Raw genomic sequence first — 21,086 nt, forward strand, 5'->3', positions numbered from 1 at the left:
AGGTCGAGGAGATAGTTCCTCTGCCACTCCCCAAGGTCATGGGACGGGCTGCAGTAGCTCTCTCCAAAGAAACCCCATAAATTCCCTTCCACCTCCATCTCTACTTTCTCAACTCTTACGTTTGTGAAATGGGTGAGGGAGCTCAAAAGTCAGGAAACAAGTTCTTGACTAATTACCTTGAAAACTCTTCAGGAAGTCTTACACTCACTTTGGTGTCTAATATCTACTGACTTAGATCACAGTTTCAATTTTAATATCCTGGTACATAAGGAAGAAGGAGTATAGTGCAAAACAGATGAACACTTCCTTTGTTTTTTATATTTTTGGCCGAGCAGCTTGCGGGATCTTAGTTCCCCGACCAGGGATTGAACCCGGGCCCTCAGCAGTGAAAGCGGAGCATCCTAACCACCAGGGAATTCCCAGATGAGCACTTCCTAACAGAATATCAAATAAGGGAGCTACCGTATGGTGGCTTCATTGAGGATGTGAGCTGGGTATTGAAGGATGTAAAATATTTGGCTGTGCTGTGCAACATGTGGGATCTTAGTTCCCTGACCAAGGATCGAACCCCCCCCCCCTGCATTGGAAGCATGGAGTCTTATCCACTGGACCGCCAGGGAAGTCCCCTTGAAGGATGTAAATATTTGATTGGGGCAAAGAAAGGAGAGAACATTTACAGAGAGAATTCAGTTCAACGCAAAGTTATTGGACCCCTTCTGAGTGCCAGGCAATCAGGAGGAGTTCACAGTCTCCAAAGAAGGAAGGTGATCAGCCTGGCTGAAGAAAGGGATCTCAGTAGGGAACTGTTACAAATGAAATTTGGACAGGTAGGAAGGACAGTCCTGGATATGAGGCTCAGGGGTGGGGAGAGCACTGTCAGCAACATTTTAGAAAAGGAGGGGTAAAACTTGTGTGTATGAGTCTATGGGTCTGTGTGCATGTGTGTAATGGGACAGATGAGTGTGTGTGGATATGGGGGTATGACTAGTGGAGTGAAAGTGTATGTGTCTGTGTGTAGAGGTGCATATATGTGAAGTGGGTTGCATATATGTAGTATATGTACATATATGTAGAAGGGGTGTAGATTGTGTGCATAGTGAGGTCTGTGTGTAGTGGGGTGTGTGTGAGTGGTGGGGAGTGAATATAGTGTTGTGTGGGTGAGTGTGCATGGGTGTGTGTTTGAGGCATATGGGTGCAGTGGGCTGTGTTCATGTGTATATGTGAGTAGCGGGGTGTGTGTGCAGGGGGTTTTGTGTGTGTATGTAGTAGGCTGTGTGTAAGCATTGGTAACTGGGGTAGGAGTGTGTGTGAGCGCTATGTGTGCTGAGTACTGCAGTATATGTGTGTGAGTCGTATGTGCAGTGGAGTGCTTACCAGTCGGTTGTGTGAGTAGCGAGGTATGTGTAGTGGGAGGTTCTTGGTGGAATCATGTGAGTGGTGGGGTGTATATGTTTTGTATATGTGTGAGGAGAGGTTGCAGGTGGGGGTGTGAGTAGTGAGTATGCGTTTGCCTAGTGGGGTATCTGTGTAGTGGGCTTGTGTGTAGTGGGTGTGTAGGTGGTGTGGGGTATCACTAGTGGGGTGCGTGTGTGTGTCGTGCTGTATTGTTAACAGTGTGTGTGTGGTGGCCGAATAAGAACAACGTGAGAAAGAAATGGTTCCTTTACCGGGTTAAAACATGCCTGGGTGAGAGAGACAGATGCAGAGAGAGAAAGGCTGGGAATCTCCTTTAAGATGTGGACCAGGGATGCCAATTATTTCTTTGCCAGTCTTTGCCTCTGAACCACCAAAGCTCCTTCTTACAGGGACTCCTGTCCTTGGCCTCTTCTCTGAACTTCTCTGGCTGGGGAGGGGTGGGGGTCGGCAGCCACCAAGTGAGCCCAACTGTGCAGGTCAGATTCTTCTTACAATTTGGGACTGAGAGGGTCTAGTTTGGGGGTTCCACTCATGAATGCCCATGGGGGCCAGACCAGCCTGAGCAGGAGCCAGGGGGCCCAGGGCGAGGGCACAGAGGTGGTGTGGACTGTAGCAAACCCAGAGGGGGTGACCCGCAGGAGGGCCCTGATCGTCAAGCCAAGCAAAACAGGTCTGAGGCGAAACCACGGGCCCCAGGATTGTGAACTCAGCACATTCCACTCTCTCGAGTGAATGCTTAAAAGAGCGAATGAAGCAAAACCACAGAAAAAGAGAAAGTGGGTCCATGGAGAGAGAAGAGAAGGAATTACGTATGTAAGGAGAAGGAGGGTGAGGGACCTGCAGGCGAGGAGAGGTGTCTGCACTGCATTGTGTTTCCCCAAATTTCATATGTTGAAGCCCTAACCCCTAATGTGACTATGTGGAGACAGGGTCTTTAAAGAGGTGATTCAGGGGACTTCTCTGGTGCTGCAGAGGCTAAGACTCTGCGCTCCCGATGCAGGGGCCTGGGTTCGGTCCCTGGTCAGGGAACTGGCTCCCACATGCTGCAACTAAAGATCCTGTTGCCCACAGCAACAAAGATCCCACATGCTGCAACTAAGACCCAGCACAGCCAAATAAATAAATATTAAAAATAAAACAGAGGTGATTCAGGTTAAATGAGGTCATAAGAGTGCACCCTTAATCCGATAGGACTGGTATCTTTATAAGAAGAGGCAGGGACATGCATGCCCTCAGAGGAAAGGCCACATGAGCACAGGGAGAGGACAGCCATCTACAAGCCAAGGAGAGAGGCCTCAGGAGACACCAACCTTGCCAACACCTTGATCTTGTACTTGCAGCCTCCCATAATTGTGAGACAATAAATTCCTGTTATTTAAGTCACCCAGTCTGTGATATTTTGTTAACGGCAGCCTGGACAGATTAATACAGGAGGTAATAGCTGTTAGACTTGCAAGACTTGGTTATTGTATCATTCAGCCAGCGAACATTTGAGCAGTGCACACCCATACACACATACCAGGTGTGTGTGTGCGTGCAGTGGGGTGCCCTGGGCACTGAGTCCACAGCAGGGAAACAAAGGAGCCAGAGGCCCTGGACCACTTCTGGGTGTTCTGTCCAGTGAACCCTTGGGGCTTGGGACTGTACTCCACTGGGGTGCAATCTAAACTCTTCAGGAGCCAGAACTAACCCGGGGTTCTGGGCCCTCAAGAGCCTTGACTGTAGGCAATCATACGTGCCTTTAAAGGGAAACTTTATTCTAAATCAGAAAATTCCAGGAATAAAAGAAAAAAATCCCATAGCAAGAACATCTTAGATTCCCTCATTTCTCAATTACTTCCTTTACCTTTTTCTCTAGAAATTAGAGATCTTTAAAATTCAATTGAGTAAATTTAATGATTTTATTGGCTTTAAAGTGATTCATAAATCGGGCAGCATCCAATCCAGCAGATAGAAAGGGGCTCCCAAGGGTTGTACAAGGTGGGAGATTTTTATAGACCAAAGTGAGTGGGAACAAGGAAGTTATCCTGGGCATTTGCTGATTCGCTAAGTAGGGTTCCTTCCTTCTGTGGAGCAAAGGGCAGTCTTGGAGCAGCTCAGGTAACTTGTGCCGGGCAGGGAAGTGTGATTGGTGGACCCAGGCCTGCCTTTTCTGGGAGAGCTGAGCCTTAGTTAAGTTTTGGTTTGCTGATGTGGGGCTTAGCATGAGTGACTCCATCTTGGGCCTAATCTGGTTACTTTAACGCCTTCAAACTGGAGTAATTTCTAAAACATGTTCTTCTGTCAACAGCATTTTGATTCAAGATGATAAGTGTATCTATACTTTGACTTACTGTTGTTAAATGATAAACTGAGGTATATTTAAAAATTTAAGTTTATTTGAGCAAAAATTGATTCAAATCAGGCATCACCAAACTGGAAGTGGTAGGAGCGTTCCACTGACAAGAGCTGGGGAAATGCTTTTATAGAGAAGATGTGGAAGCAAAGCAAGAAAATTATTTGATCGGCTATAGTGCTAAGTGGTTGCCTTATTTGGGAAAGCCTGGTTGGCTCTTTGTGATTGGTTGTCCTTAGGTGTTTATTTCTTAACCTTGAGGCATTTCAGGCTTAAGTTTTGGTTTGTTTACATAGGCTGCTAAGGCATTAGAACCACCTCAGTTTATTTACTTTTATTTAATTTAAATTTAATTTACTTTTTAAAAATTATTTATTTATTTAGGTTGCACTGGGTCTTAGTTGCAGCATGTGGGATCTTCACTGTGTCATGCAGGATCTTTAGTTGTGGCATGTGGACTTCTTAGTTGCAGCATTCAGACTTCTTAGTTGCAGCATGTGGACTTCTTAGTTGTGGCATTTGGAATCTAGTTCCCTGAACAGGGATCAAACCCTGGCCGCCTGCACTGGAATTGCGGAGTCTTACTGGACCACCAGGGAAGTCCCTTAATTTCCTTTAAGTAGGAGACATCAGTATGAACTCATATTCAGTTTAATAGGTAAATTGAGATCGATAGATGATAGATAGATAGATATAGATAGATAGATAATTTGTAATTATGTTAGTATGCACGGGTCATTATACATACATATATTACCTGAAGCTGTGTCCTGAGAGTGCCTAGAAGCAGTGACAGCTCCAATAGCAGTGAGCATACCCTCATCCAGATTTTGGTTTCTAAATACCATTTTTCAGTGCAAAGAACCAGGGCTCCTCGGGGACATGGCTGATACTAGGACTGGGGCAGGCAAAGTATAAACTGAGTCTGGAACATCTTAAGGTGCCAAAACCTAAGGAAGTGCTCCAAAAGCAAAAGGATGGGGGCTTGTCAAAGGGACACAGAAGTTAATCTGAAAGAGCTCCCAATGGCCAAAGCTGGAAAACTTTGAGCAATGAAATAAATAACATAGCACTGGATTATAACCAAGAGTATAAAATAAATAACACATGAACCCATACTGATATAAAGAAATGATCAAATAAATAAATAACAGATCTTCCTTATAAAGAATTCTAAATAAAATACGTAAATACTTCCCTCTCCAGGAGGTAGAGTTTGATCCTCCCCTTCTTGAGTGTAGGATTGACTTAGTAACTTGCTTCCAAAGAACGGAGTATGGAAAGGAAAAATTGAAACTTTGCAGTGGAAAGATCTGGCAGACACCGATTGAACAAAATGATCAAGATTAACAATACCAATAATGTTCGGAGGATGTGAGGTACCCCTGATATGATGCTGTGAGAAGGGTACTTCACCTCTGTGTGTTCTCCCAAAAGCCTATATCACCAGTATAATCATGAGAAAACAGCAGACACAACTAAATTGAGGGACATTCTATGAAATGCCTGACCAGAGCTTCTCACAACTGTCATGAAAAACAAGGAAAATGTGAGAAACTGAAGAAACTAAGGACACATGATGACTAAATGCCATCTGAGATCCTGAATGGGAGCTTGGAAGAGAAAACGTACGTTAGTGGAAACGCTGCTGAAATCCCCATGAAGTTGGAGTTTAGCTAACAGTCATGTCATTAGTAGTTAATTTCCTAATTCTCATCATTGTACCATGGTTATGTAAGATCTTAATATTAAGGGAAACTGCGTGAGAAGTATATGGGAACTCTCTGTACCATCTCTGCAATTACCCTATAAATCTAAAATTATTCCAAAATAATAAGTTCTTATTAAAAGAAAAAGAAAGTGTAATTTACTGCAAGGGTTAGATACAATCAGATTGAGTTAATCTGGGCGTATGTGAGTTATCAAGGCTCATCAAAGGGTAATGAAGCAACAATATCCATAAATGAATATATTTTCCAAACGTGCTGAGGTCAGCGCTTAGCCATGACGCCCAGGGAATGTTCTAAGAACCTGAATATGGCAAATCTTTCCTTTACAAGGATAAATCCTTTAAAAGGATTAAAGGATAAAGTTCTCTGTTAAGTCATCTGATTGTTGTTGTTTTAAGTTGAACTGACTATGAAAAATCTATGTGAGTTAATGCTATAAAAACAAAGGCAGTGTCTTGTGGCTGTTTGGCAAAGCATAGCCATTCGAGGGTTTGCTGGCCATTCTCAACTTCCTGCATGACACTGGAATTCATAGATAGCAATTTCATGGTAGGTTATCTAAGAAAAATTAGGATATCTATATCACAGAGAAAAACTATGCTTTTCCACTCAACATTAATTGAGACAATTGCCAGAAACATAAAATCAACCTGAGAATCCAATAAAGTAATAAACCCTACCACTTACCAGGCTTTCTAGTAATGTGTTGTGGGAGATGTAAAGACATAAAAATCATCGTGTCTGACTGGGAGTTTATAATCTAGCTGGGATTCAGAATTCCCTGGTGGTCCAGTGGTTAGGACTCTGTGCTTCCACTGCAAGGGGCACGGGTTTGATCCTGGTCTGGGAACTAAGATCCTGCAAGCCGCATAGTGTGGCCAAAAATAAAATAAAAACTGGTGGGACTCAAATAAGAAAGCCCTACCAGTCGAACTTCAGATAGTGACATAGATAGGACACCAGAACAATTGGCACAAAGCAGAATAGGACTATTACTCAATGGCTGGGGGGTTTTCTCTGAAGTGGCCAGGCTGGAGCACAACCTTGACCAATGAATAGACTCAAGCAGATAGAAGGGAGACTTGCATGTCACCAACATGAAGGCAGTAGTGCCAAGGGCACTCTCAGTAGGCAGTCAGTACATGGCTTTGCTGGAGCCAGGGGTTCATGAGGCAAGAGATGGAAGTTGGAAAGGTGGGCTGGGATGTCTGTATTATCCTGGACAAGGGACATGAACCTGGATTCCCTATCTAGTAAATGTGGAGTCACCAAAGGCCTTGAGGAAAGGAATACATGGTTACGGGATGTTTGGGGGAAGACGAAAGTCATTTTGTCACAGCACATCGAGAGATGGGAGGAGAAACATTTGGGAGGTGGGGGCTTTGGGTGTAACCTGGTAAGGCATATCTTATGTTTTTTTTTAATATTTAAAACACATATTTATTTATTTATTTTTGGCTGCATCGGTGTTAGTTGCGGCACGCGGGCTCTTCTTTGCAGCGCTTGGGCTTATTTGCCCTGCGGCGTGTGGGATCCCAGTTCTCCGACCGGGGATCAAACCCGCGGCCCCTGCGTTGGAAGGTGGATTCTTAACTACTGGACCACCAGGGAAGTCCCCAGGCATATCTTATGTTGTGAGTGGTCTTCAGAACTCTAGAGCCTGGCTTCTCTCTTTCACATCTCAAGTGGGGGGTGACACCCACACCCCATGTCTTGAATGTTTTTGCCCTTGCATTGTTAGTCTCTCCAGACATCAAGTATGCTCTAGAGACAGACTAAAAGTATTTCTCATAGGACAAGATTTACAAACTACCCAACAGAATTTTCCCAACTTCATTTACTGACCTACTGCCATCAGTTTTCCTTCTAAATGCAGGCCATGGGCAAGATAATATGCTTCTAAATGAAGGCACTGGATTCTACCCCTGAGCCTCCTCTCTGGTTAAATTTAAACAATACTCAGTTTATAAAACAATTACAGTCAATGTTCCACTAGCAAGTCATGGTGAGAACAGAGCACATAATTTCTCCCTAAAGTGTTGGACAACACCGCAACTTCATCTTCCACCTAAGCAAGATACCTTGGAGACATTTCTGATTTTTTTAATGTATTTATTTATTTATGTGGCTGCATTGGGTCTTCGTTGCTGCACGCGGGCTTCTTCTAGTTGCAGCAAGCAGGGGCTAATCTTTATTGCAGTGCACAGGCCTCTCATTGAGGTAGGTTCTCGCTGCATAGCACGGGCTCTAGGTGCGCGGGCTTCAGTAGTTGTGGCACGCAGGCTCAGTAGTTGTGGCTCGCAGGCTCTAGAGCGCAGGCTCAATAGTTGTGGCACACAGGCTTAGTTGCTCCGCGGCATGTGGAATCTTCCCGGACCAGGGCTCGAACCCATGTCCCCTGCATTGGCAGGCGGATTCTTAACCACTGCACCACGAGGGAAGTCCATTTCTGATTTTTTGAATAAGGTCTTCAGTTAATAGTAATGTACTGATGTTAAATTCCTGGTTCTGATAACTATACCATGATTATGTAAGATGTTAACAGTAGGGGAACCTGGGTGAGAAGTATATGGAAACTCTGTATACTACTTCTGCAAGTTTTCTATAAATTTAATGCTAATTCAAAATTTAAAAAAAAGTTTTAAAGTAGGAGAGCCACATGGATGTGATGATGTATTGAACGTAGGGTAGAAGAGAGGTAGTCAAGAGTGACTCAAATTTTCTTTCCTGAGCAAATGAAATCAGAATTTCTGGCAGGTGGGACCTACCCACTGGCATTTATATTTTTGATTAGCTCCTTTAAACTTAGTACACACTTGTGCAGTGGTTTGTTTGTTTGTTTGTTTTTGGCCGCACTGCTCGGCTTGTGGGACCTTAGTTCTCCGAGCAGGGATCGAACCTATGCCCTCTGCAGTGGAAGCACGGAGTCTTAACCACTGGACCACCAGGGAAGTCCCCGTGCAGTGGTTATTTTTTATCGATAGATTTCCATTTTACAGATGAGGAAACTGAAGATACTAGAGGTTAAATGACTGGGTGGTCCACAGTCAAACAGCCAGTAAAATGGCACTATGATTTGCATCATCTGATCCCAAATTCATTCTCCATCTGGTGAGTGAAAATCCAAGCAGAGAGTAAGGAACATTAGTGAAAAGACATTCTTCCCTCTGGCAGCATGCACCCCTGGGAATTTAATACCATCAACTGGAATCAATCAGGGTCTTGGCAGCTTGACCACATCTGCATGGTGTGGCCTGCTGCTGTGCCCCTCCCTGGCTGAGGAAGTTCGCAGGCACAGCAGAAGGGCTCCAGCCTCACTCAGACCAGCAGAGCATGGTGTGAGCACATCTTCACTAACCCCCTCTGGTTGCCTTTCACTCTGTGAAGTTTGCTACTTCCCCTCAGTCCCTTGCCCACAGTTTCCTACCCTTTTCCCCGAGAGTCTAGCTTTCTTCCTACCTCCTTCCCAAACCATTTTGCTCTATATCTTCACGTCTTTTAAAGTGGAGTCCCTACAAAGTATATACACCTTCCCCATGCTAGATTACAGCTTATTTCATCATACTGATGTATTATTATGCTAGTAAGTCTTCCCCTTCCACATCAGCAGGGGGAGGAAAGAGCAAAGAGTCGGAGGAGCATCACTAACAAGGTCAAAGAGGGACGGTGTCAGCATAGCCCACGCTATCACTTAGCAAAGCAAACAACGCTTCCTGGATTCTAGGCAGCGGCGCAGGCAGAGAAAAAAGATGACTCTTGCCCGCAAGAGCTCAGAAACTGCCAAAAGAGCAAACTGATGTACAGATTATCAAAGTGAAGATGATACAAGTCTGGAAGTGAGCATGGGTGTCCTGGGAGGGCAGAGGAAAGGGGCAAACACAGGTGGGGGAATTTCTGGGTTGAATGCTGAAAACTGGCCAAGAGGTTACCAGGGCGTCTGCAACGCCCAGGGTCTGCCTCATTCACAGAGAACCAGGAAGGCCCCGCTGCCTGAAGGCTGTGTGAGCTGGGCGGTAATGCTGGAAAGGTGACAGGGCCAGGTCTAGAAGAATAATTTCAGCAGGAGAACTTGCAGGGCTTTAGGCAGGAGAGGGACAACACAGGTGTAAGTTTTAGAAAGTACATCTGGCCACTGCATGGAGGTGGCACGCACAAAGTGCAGACAGTGGTCTTAAAAGCTTTAGCAATCCTCCTGCGGTGGTCCTGGGAGGGGACCCAAGGGCCTGACACAGGGGGTGGTGTGGCTGGGATTTGAGAGGGAGGACACAGAAATCTATAGGACCCGGCAGCTGAGTAAATGTGAGCAGGTGATGGAATGGCTGTGACCTTCATCAACATGGGGAACCCATAAGAAGAAGCATGTTTAAGGCAAAGATAAATATTTCAGTTTGAGACCTGTTGACTGGTTGCGTTTAAACTGTGTGTGGAGCACGGAAGTAGAATATCCAGTTGGCAGTTGGATGTTTGGGGCTTTAAAAGAGAAAACCAGAGTAACAGACTATAAAGACCCAGGAAGGTGTAATCGGCTGGTCCCCCAGAGTTGTCTCCTTCCCTCACTGCTTCTGGCCTTTTGACCTTCCCGCTGACCTTTGCTGGCCAACCTCCTGCACTCCTTAAGCTCCTCTCCTACTTTGCTTCTTAGCATTTACAACTATCTAACGTTTTTGTATATTTCCCTTCAGTTTTTCAATTGTCGTCTAGCGTGTAAACTCCACGAGGAGCAGGGGTTGTTTTTGCCAACGTCCTCCCCCCATCGTCACTGCTGTATTCTCAGCCCCTAGGACACTGCCTGGCACTAGTAGGTGCTCAATAAACATTAATTGATTGAATACATGATGGAAAAACAATAACCGAAAGTTTTATGTCTTCTGGTTTCCTCAACTGCGATTTGGGGTGTTGCCTGGCTGGCCTCCTCGGCTTGTTTCCAAAAGAGGATGCTAGACCGAGACCTGTGAACAATGGTGCATCGCTCACAGAGATCACTAACGCCCCTGGGTTCATTCCCAGAGGCTCTAAACTTTTCCGAGATGCCCCCGGGGCGGCGGGGCAGCCCCAGCCAGCGTTCGCATCCCTACCCATCACACTTCCGAAGAGGCCCCACCACTCCGGACCCGCCCACCAGGCCCCACCCACTCAGCACAGACCACGCCCCTCCGACGCCCTTAAGATGGCCCCTCCTCTGTTGGCCCCAGCCCCTCCTGCCTAGCCCCCGGTTTTGTCCCTGCAACGGAGGGCGCCCACGTCGTCTTTGCCCCGCCCACTCTACCGCCTCTCCTCTTCGGCCCCGCCCCGCGCCTGGTTCAGGTCCCGCCTCCTCTGGCCCCGCCCCTCGGCCCCGCCCCGGGCTCGGCGCTCCGCGTCCCGCGCCTGCAGCAGCCTCGGCGCCTGAAGGCCGGGAGGAGCGCGGCGCGGGGCCCTCCAGACACAAAGAGCGGCTGCAGGACGCTGGTGGAAGAAGAGCGCCCGCCCGCCCCCTTGGCCTGTACGCGCGCAGGCGGAACCGGAGACGCCCCCACGCCCAGGTGAGCCGGCCGCGGGGCGTGATAGTGCATCAGGGGGCGCACAAGGGTGGGTTGGTAGGGACCAAGTGCCAGGGGCCCGCGCCTCGCTCCGCCTCCGGGCCTGGGGGCCCCGCTTCTCCTGAGACCCTGGAGCGTGGGGCGGGTCCGGTAGAGCCAGGCCCTCCGGCGGGCCGCGTCTAGTTTGGCGCTCCGGGACCTTGGCTCAGGTGGCCGGCGGGCGATTGGCTGGGGTCGCGGGGCTGCCGGGCCCGTGCTCTGGGCGGCTGCTGGCGTCCAGTTGCTGCACGGGATGAGCTCTGAATAACATCCCCCCACTATGCCGAAGCTGTAGGACCTACCTGCTTGTTTTGGTGTATCAGGAGTTTGCACATGGAAAAATTGTTAGAAATAGGGACTCACGCTCTGGGGCGGAAAAGTCTGCTGCGAGTTTTGTCTGTCGTGAGTTGTTTGCAGAAGCGCAGCTTTCCTCCCGCCAGTGCGCTTAGTCGCAGAACCCATAAATCGTGCTGATTACTGGGAGCTCCGCGTAGGGAGCTCCGTGTATTTGCACAGGATGGAAGTGAAGAAGGTCGCGGGGTTCCCTTCTGCAACTGGAGACTTAGGCCACGCTGTGGAACAGGGAGGGGTCGGGGCAAGAACTGTGGAGCTGGAGCGCCGGGAGGGTCGAGTGACGCTCGCGCTCCCACCGCCAACACCGTCGATAAGACGGAGCGACTCTTGAGTGACGGTGATCTGCTCCTTAGAGGCAGTTGCTGTGATTTCCAGGTTTTCCACATCGGACTTAGGATACTTTTAAAACCAGAAAATTAAAAAAAAAAAAAAGATAGTTAAAACTGGTCGGTTAAACAGAAGGCTAAGTCAGCAGCCTCTCAGTTTTATGAACCGAGTGCAGGAGTAAGTGTATATTAAAAAAAGCTGAGGCGGTTAGGGAAGCGGCTACCACCGCGCTGTCCCTTTTCTGTTTGATTTACACATCATCCATAGTGGTTTAAGCTATTACAGATTGAACTGGTCTATATGGCAAATAACAAATATACAGCTCAGGTTCAATAAAAAATAGAGGATAATCGTTTTTGCAGAATGGTAAAATAACAAATGGTAAAATAACAAGCCATCTCCAAAGAACCTGAACTTCAGATAACGTTCATCATCAAATTAGAAAGAGAACATTTTATGGAAAAGTTAGGGTTTTAACATTTTTTCAATTGAGGAGTTTATGTTTTTATTTTTTATTTTGGCCATGCCGCGGGGCTTGTCGGGATCTTAGTTCCCTGACCAGGGATCGAACATGTGCCCCCTGCAATGGAAGCGCAGAGTCCTAACCACTGGACCGCCAGGGAGTTCCCTTCAACTGAGGAGTTTATATAAACTTTGATGGAAAGCTGTTTTTCTCTAGCTCATGTTTACCCCAGACATTGCGGTTTGCAGGGCTGCTCGGAGGTGGGCGAGCTGTGCCGTTGCTGATGCCATGCTGTGAATCCCTTAACATTAGTGCGTCTTGGGTTTTGTGTCCTTAGCCCTTGTGAACATCTGGTGGTGGGAAATAGAGTAACAAAAGAGTTGCAAAGTTCTAACTGTAAGTATTCAGGGTGTTCAGATCCTGCCCCTTTATTATGAGTAGCTTTAGGTGCTGGTTACTGGATAGTTCGTTTCGTGTTTTTTTGGAAGATGACACACATGGCGTTTGGGACTTGGGGCATGTGAGAGAGCCCTCTGACGACATTCTTTTCACCTTGGACGCTTAGCTTTGGATCTTGCCACAAACAGGCGGTTGCTAAACATCTCTCTCCTTCCCTGACTCAAGACAGATCTAGAAGAAACAGTGTCTGGCGTGGCCTTGAAGTGGACGTTTCAGAGGGGGAGTCAGGGCTGTGGTGTGGCTCCTGACTGGAAGGAGTAGTGCCTTCCGGCCTGGAAGGGTGTTTCCAGTGCTGTGGCCACTTTGCTCTCCGATTCCGTGGTCATTCCCTAAAAAGTTGAGTGGCAGTGGCTGTAACTGGACTTTAGATTTGGGCTTAGCTTAGTCCTTGGCTTCAAGTACGAATTAGGAATTCAGGCTCAAGGCCAGCAGTTTGGTTAATCACAAGCAGGAGGCCAAAACTTTGGGTCAGACCCTACCTGGAGCTATTTGGAGGGAGGTGACAGCAGAAGGCTTTCCTTTCCCCATCCTTGAGGTAACCTTGAGCCCCTGGCGAAACCTCTCTACCAAAGGATCCTGACTGTCGCCATCTTTTGGTTTGTGAACCGTGGGACAAAGGAGTCCTTTGGAGCATTCTGTGTTTTTAACCTCTTGATGGAAGTTGGAGTTTGCATCTGCTGCTGGTGGGTGCACTTTTCTCTCTCTCGACCCTGGATTGTCCTTCCTTAGACTTCAAGGGATGATGCCTTTTCATTTCTCAAGACTGGTGCATAGTCTCAAATGAACCAAAGCCCTGAAGGTGCTGGCACATACCAGCTTTTGTGTGTTGACAGTTATTTTGTATTTCATGAGAGGAAACTGGCAAATCCTTGTGATGTGACACATGCTCTTATAACCCAGTTACCTTGTTTGGGGATCTGCTTTGCTTAATAAGTTAAGATTTTGGTATGTTGGAGTTTCTCAAAATGGTCATCATTTACTGTGATTGTTAAAGATCTGAAGGGAAATCAGTCTTCACAATCTCTAGGTTTTTAAGTTTCCAGTGAAGAATGTTACATTTGTAGGTATACATCAGTTATGTTTTTAGCTGCCTGTGATAGACAGCCTGACTCAGTCTTGGCTTAAACAAATAGAGGTCCCAAGAGGAAAGTACAGGCTTCAGGATGGGTTGTTCCAGTGGCTGAAGCAGCCTCTGGGGCCAAGTTGCCCCTCTTCATCACAGTGTCATGTTGGTGGTGGCTGTCTCCCTCACATCAGGAGGGAGAGGGAGTTTGGCTTTCATGGCTTGCTTTAAGAATGAGGAGTGGGGACTTCCCTGGTGGTCCAATGGGTAAGACTCTGCGCTTCCAATGCAGGGGACCCGGGTTCGATCCCTGGTCGGGGAACTAGATCCTGCATGTATGCTGCAACTAAGAGTCCACATGCCGCAATGAAGATCCCGTATGCCACAACTAAAACCCGGCGCAGCGTAAATAAATAAAAATAAAATAAAATAAAAAGAATGAGGAGTAAAACGCCTGTTGGCCTCCGGGCCATTTGAACCGGTCACTGGCTGGGAGAGGACCCCCTCCCCAATCTGCGTCAGGTCCCCCCACTTCCCTGCCGCTACTCCCTGGGAGCGGGGTGTGTGGGGACTGCGGGGGACAGGCTTTGGGTGCCTGGTCACCGGAGGGCTTGTGTGGCTCGCCACACAGGTGGCATGTCCCCAGTACCTGAGCTCGTGCACTGGCCAAGCTACTGTCGGAAGTGGAGCCCCGTCTCTCGATCTGTGTTTAAATTTTGGCCGAGCACACTGTGTGCCAGGCTCTGTTCTCAGTGCTTCGGGTAAATTCCTTTGGGAGGTGCTCACAGCAAGCAGTCGGCTGAGCTGGGGCGTGCTGTCATTCCCATCTCGAAGACTGTACCTCACCGCCTCAGTGACAGCATCATTTCTTTACATTAGAAAGAAAATGAGGAGTTTTCAGTGTTGATACAAACCTGTGACTTGCATGATCTATCTAGACACGTGAAGTGCAGGGCAAGAGAGGAACCGTCCACCCAAATTCTGCCTGTGGGCAAGAGTGTGGATGGCTTAATAAGTTGGGCTTTGCCTCCTGTGGGCCTCGTGGCTGTGTGTGCCCTCGGAAGTAACAACGACAACTAACAACAACAAAAGAGTCTGATGCTGGGGTCGGGCTGAGCCTCTGCCAGCCCCCCCGCGGAGGGCAGTGGACTGGTCCTGCCAGGGCAGATACGTCGGAGCGCGGTTCACACGGGGCCGTGGGGTCGCTCTCAGGGTTACAAGACGGCATGAACATAAGAGCCAACATCAAGTAATGTAATGAAACATTCACAGACTTGGAGTTTAGTTTCAGGGCACAGGAATTTTGTAAATGGTTGTAAATTCTTTCAAAACCAACAAGGCAGTCTGCTCAGTGGAGAGTTTGACAAGCAGGCTGTCACACCCCAGGGAGAGCTCACCGGATCTAGAGTATGTCCACCTGCCCTGCACTCAGGTGGTTCGAGGGGGGAGGTGCTGGCACTGTCCGTCCACATGGCCTCCTGGCTTCCGGCTTCCTTCATGGAAGTGGACAAAACCAGGCGAAAGTAGGCAGAATCATCAGTTGTACAGCTGGGGAGGGACGACCGAGCTTTGGACAGACGAGACTCTTCCCCTCACACTGGGGAATGTGTGACCCCGTGATAACAGGGCGGGCGGTGCCTTCTGTCCCGGGGGGTGATTCCTCTGTGCTGACTGCAGCCCCACTGGTTAGCTCCCTGGGCCCAGGTGACCGATTCTGTGGTCCGGCTCCAGTGAAGTCACCGCTCTCCGAGGATCTAGACGAAGAAAATGACAGGGCGAGTTTGCCCCCTGACTGGGCCAGAAACATGAATGCCCAATTTCTAAACCTCATAATCTACATTAATGGCCTGTTCTCGCTGCTGGTAGCACTCCTCAGAGAACCTCTTCAAATAGGATGTTTGCAGGGTCCTGTGTAATTCAGACTTAGACGGCCCTGCTCTGTAGCAAAGGAGTTAAAAAAATAGCTGATAGTTCATGCAGCAATGTGGCTTTAAAATTAAGCAGTTCTTGATACATTTTAAATTCTTTTTGAATTTTCATTATTCCAAATTGTACAAATAAAATAAGACTTTGACTGCCCTGCTGTGGACGCCCCTTAACTAAGCAATCAACGTTAAGGTCCCAGTTAACCTCCTGATAAGAGGTACAGAGAGGGCTTCCCTGGTGGCGCAGTGGTTGAGAGTCCGCTTGCCGATGCAGGGCATACAGGTTCGTGCCCCGGTCCGGGAAGATCCCACATGCCGCGGAGCGGCTGGACCCATGAGCCATGGCCACTGAGCCTGTGTGTCCGGAGCCTGTGCTCCGCAACAGGAGAGGCCACAACAGTGAGAGGCCAGCGCACCGCAAAAAAAAAAAAAAAAAAAAAAGAGGTACAGAGAAGGACACCACCTTGCCTGGGGTATTCCCGCCGTAACCTGAATCTCACTGTGCGGAGACCTGAGACAAACTACATTTGAGCCACATTCTATAAAGGAAGTGGCCTCTGTACTCTTCAAAACTTTCATGGTTTCAGGGTCAAGAAACACAAAGACTGAAGAACTATTCCAATTGAAAAAGTGCTAAAGGGATCTGACAACCGTATACAGTGCTTTTTTTTCTTTTTTTTTTTTTTGGCTGCACCGTGCGGCATGTGGGATCTTTGTTCCCCCATCAGGGATTGAACCCACACCCCCTGAATTGGAAACACAGAGTCTTAACCACTGGACTGCCAAGGAAGTCCTGTATACAGTGTTTCACCATAGACTGGATTTGTGCGGGGCAGTGACTATAAAGGACATTATTGGGACAGTGGACAAAATGTGAGTGTAAAGGTAGATTGGCCAGTAGTATGTTAGCAATGTCACATTTCCCGAGTTTGATCCTCATGCTCTGACCATGTCCTTGAGTCTGTAAATACATATGGAAGTCTTTAGGGATAAGAGGGCACAAAGTCTGAAACTCAATGGGAGAAGGAGAGAGAGGGTGGGAAAGAAAATGATCACATGGACATGATAAATGGGGCAAAGTGAAAACAATTAATTGGTGAAGATAGCTGGGTAAAGAGTATTCAAGAATTCTTTGTACTGTTTTTGCAACTTCTCTGTACATTTGAAATGATATCAGAATAAAAAGTTACAAAGACAAGTGTCCACCCTGGATTCACTGCAATCTAAATACCTTCCACCAATAAAAGTTTGTGGTATTTCATCTTTTCTTTTTTTTTTAAGTCTTTATTGAATCTGTTACAACATTGCCTCTGTTTTTATGTTTTGGTCTCCTGGCTGGGATGCACGTGAGATCTTAGCTCCCCGACCAGGGAATGAACCCACACCCCCTGCGTTGGAAGGCGAAGTTTTAAACTGCACCACCAGGGAAGTCCCATATTTCATCTCTTCTAAGATGCATTTTTTTTCATCTTATAACATCTCTGAATTTGGGGTGCATCTTATAATCAATGCTTTCTTAGAATTCATTGTGTCAGGTTTTGACATCAGTTTTTCTTTCTTAGTGATTTGTCTTAGAATCAGTGGCATCGTGGATTTGATGAAATATGATATTCTCTCTGGCTTTGTCTGAGAAGTGGGAAAAAGAAGACAGTGCTTCGAGTAGCTTCATGTGTAAAGTTTTTTCAGTCTCTCAGCTCGCGTCTTTGTTCCAGGCCAGATATCTGGCTACATTTGCTCATTTCCACCTCTGTGCCTGCTAGATATTTCAAACTCAACACATTCCAGGCTGGATTTCTGTCTTCACCTCCACCACCCCAAACTGCTCTTCCTCTGGGTTCCCTATCTCAGGGAGTGTAAACCTGATTTTTAACCAGAGTTGGCTCCAGAACGGCCCCATGGGAGGAGCACAGGGACCTGTCAGTGCTTATGGAGATGGGGTGTGTGTGTTCCAGTCTCACCTGGAACAGAGGCTGCTTTTTTTTTTTTTTTTTTTTCTTTTTTGGCTGTGTTGGGTCTTCCTGTGTGTGGGCTTTCTCTAGCTGCGTTGAGCGGGGGCTACTCTTCGTTGCGGTGCCCGGGCTTCTCATTGCTGTGGCTTCTCTCGTTGCAGAGCATGGGCTCTAGGCACGCGGGCTTCAGTAGTTGTGGCACGTGGGCTCTAGAGCACAGGCCCAGTAGTTGTGGCGCACGGGCTTAGTTGCTCCATGGCATGTGGGATCTTTCTGGACCAGGGATCGAACCCGTGTCCCCTGAATTGACAGGTGGATTCTTCACCACTGCGCCACCAGGGAAGTCCTAGACTGCCTATTTCTTGAAGTGTCTTTGGGCTCCAAACGTCTGTGCCTCATTTTCCCCATTTGTCAAATGAGGGTATTTTCCCCAAGTCTGTCAAGATAATGTACAAGGCAAGTTAAGTTACCGTAAAACTCTGAAATTCTGTGACTTAAAATATGAGAGCATTTTAGGAAGACTTTAAATTACAATCAGTCAAGTGGCCAGTTCGCCCTAGGTAGACCCTGCTCTGAGCTCCTGCAAGTGTATGGCCGACCCTGCTGCTCACTGACTCCTAGCAATTCCTCCCAGGTTTCTTTCCGGTACCGTGTTCAGTTCATGGGTGAGTCGGGTGGGGCTGGTTGTACACCGGATGCTGGCAGCCTCCATCAGGAGCAGGTGCGTTTTATAAACTGGCCGTGCCTGGTGCTTCTGGGCTCATCTCCACGCCAGGGCCACTGTGAGTGTGGTTGGAACTACTGTAGCACCACATTGTCTCACTAGTTCTTGAACCCCTGTGTGTCAGATGTGGGAATGGCTCTATCTGAGTCTTTGTAGCGCCATTTGACTTGGGAAACTTTGAATCAGCCCAGGATGGTAACATTTTCCTTTATTTTGTTTGGCATAGCAACTGCAGTAGCAAAATACTGTGATTTCCCCGTGGCCTAGTTTCTCCGCTACCACGTTTCATTTGCATTTTGGGTGATTACTTCTTGGTGATTCTGAATCTGCTTTGGGGACCACTGAGTTGTTGGTGTTGACAGTGACCTTCACAGCAGGCTCATTCTTTAGAAGGAGAAACCCAGGGTATTCAGGCCAGTGCTGGATTCTGTGGACTTTTAAATATGTGTAGAGAACAAACAAGATCAACAGTTTTGTGTGATGTGCCTTTAGGCTCCTAACTTCATGGCTGGAATTTAAGATAAGAAAGGTAGGATAACGGTGAGCAGGGGGTAATTTGTGTGCAGGGTTTTCTGAATTGATTTTGCGGGACGTGTTACTTTATTCTCTTGTTTTCTTTATTATCAACACAATACAAGAAAGGTTCTGGCACAGAGAAAGTTTCCTAACAGATGAATAGAAATGGACTGGGGCATGGAATGTTTGGTTGAAGTACTGCTTTTTAATTTGGGAGACTATCCAAGTTAATGTTCTCTCCTTATAGTTAGGTTTCCTAAGACAAAATTCTTGCATAACATTAGGACTTTCTAGTTTGGTTTAGAGCTAGAAGAGACATTTTCCTATCCTGGGTTTCAGATTCCTGCACTTATTCATGGAAAAACTTTTTCGTTTTTTTTTTTTTTTTTACTATTCAAAACTGCTTTGTGGGTTTACATGTTATTAGTAGGCATGAGGTAGTATGTTAAGGTTGGTAGCTCTAACTGTGTGGTTAGACCTCAGTGTGTGTTCACTTACTAGCTCTGTGACTTTGGGCAAATTACCTAACCTCTCTGCACCTCATTTTCCTTGCTTTTAATAGAAAGTTGATAATAGTGCCTCCCTCACAAAGCTAAATCCCTCAGTGTTTAGGAATGTGCCCATTACAGGATGAGTGCTTAAGAAATACTAGTTTTATATTGTCACAAGATTATTTAGCAAAAGCAAGCATCCTATGGAGGTGTCAAAGGTCGAGACATATATCCAGTGGTTCTGACTGTCCACAGAAAGTAGACTCCAGGGCTTGCACAGCTGGGAGTGGGGCACTGAGAAAAACTCCTAGAGCCCTTTTAATTTTTCTCTCTCAACCTTTAAGGTCACTTGACTGAAATAAAAATAAATTGCAACAATTATCCCACAGAAAGAAACTACTCAGAATGGCGAACAAAATATACAAACATTTCAAAAATTGATAAACACGGGTAACTTAAAGGAAAAGAATATATTCACCAAGACGTTATCATTACTCGGCAGGTTCTGTCCTCATTTCCTCCAGTGTGGATGAATGTATTGTGTGGAGTTGAAATGTGTGCTAGACTTCTGTTTTTTTCTGCTAATTTCTGTAGTGTTTTATTTTTAATCTATTTTGGCTGCCCCAGTCTTAGTTGCGCAGCACACAGGATCTTCGTTGCGGCCTGTGGGATCTTTAGTTGCAGCATGTGGGATCTTTAGTTTCAGCATGTGGACTCAGTTGCGGTATGCATGCAGGATCTAGTTCCCTGACCAGGGATCTAACCCAGGCCACCTGCGTTGGGAGCGTGGAGTGTTACCCACTGGGCTTCCAGGGAAGTCCCTGTAGTTTTGTAAAAGATGAGCTTTGTGTGTTCATGCAGTTTGCAAGTCTGTCCATTTTCACTGCTGTTGAAAACATTCACCTGGTGTGCTGAGCTATTCCCTCTGGTTAGGCTTCTTGTTTTTTCTGAGCAGTTAGGGACTTTCAGATAGCATTCAATGAAAAATTTCAGGCTTCCTATTTTCTCTCTCTTTGGACATGAAAGCACACCCCTCGCCTCTTTCCTCCAGCCCCGCCACTGCTCCTTTATGTGGCTGGTGGGATGAGTGTGCAGTGGGGCCTCTGACCAGAACATCCTCAACAGCTCCTCTCTGCGAGGGGTGTGGGAGAGTCAGCCCTTGACCCCACAGGGCCGGGCAGGTGGAGTCAGCTCACATGCACCCTGTGGTGGAAACCTCTTGCTTGTGTTGTTTTAATTTGGTTTCTTTAGTGATTAGCAAGATTGTGCCTATTAAAGGTTTGCTTATTTTTGATAAAGAAAAGCAAGATCATGCAGGACTCAGCCTGTGTTCTTGGGTATCTTGACAGCATTGTTCTCGCAGGTGTGGGACCCTGAAGCCAGCAGGTGCCCCTTGCGCTGACCTTCTGGTCTGTTCTCTGACTAATGCGTGAACAAGGAGCCTTCACAGTAACATCCATTCACCTCAAAGTTTGGATCTCAAATATTTTGGAAAAGAAAAAAAAGTTAGTGTTTATGTTAATTCTCTTCTGGAATTTCTAGCTGCGATAGAGAATCAAATGCTCCAGCTGGCTTGCTGATAAAGCTCTAGGTGGTTCTGTGACCACTAATAACATTTCTCTAATGATAAGTGTCATGGGGCTCACAGCCTTGGGTGTGAGTTGTCCATCCCATTTGGGAAAGTCTCTGCTCTGCCCGCCTTCCTGCTGGCTCCAGCGCGCCCTCGCCTCTCACTTCAAGCAGAGAAATGTAGGTTACTCGTTTGTCTCTCGGAAT

The 21,086-nt window shown here is 47.0% G+C and overlaps 1 protein-coding gene across 1 annotated transcript in view; it reads left to right on the forward strand.

Moving 5' to 3' along the window:
- The first annotated feature begins 10,989 nt into the window (after window positions 1-10,989).
- The window catches only part of NINL (ninein like), a 106,367-nt gene continuing 96,270 nt past the window's right edge, over window positions 10,990-21,086 (forward strand). Inside the window, exon 1 of the mRNA XM_060030979.1 lies at window positions 10,990-11,003. The gene's annotated coding sequence lies outside the window, so the exon portion shown is untranslated. The remainder of the gene's footprint in view (window positions 11,004-21,086) is intronic.

The sequence above is a fragment of the Delphinus delphis genome, chromosome 15 (genome assembly GCF_949987515.2).
Source record: "Delphinus delphis chromosome 15, mDelDel1.2, whole genome shotgun sequence".
Taxonomy (NCBI): Eukaryota; Metazoa; Chordata; class Mammalia; order Artiodactyla; family Delphinidae; genus Delphinus; species Delphinus delphis.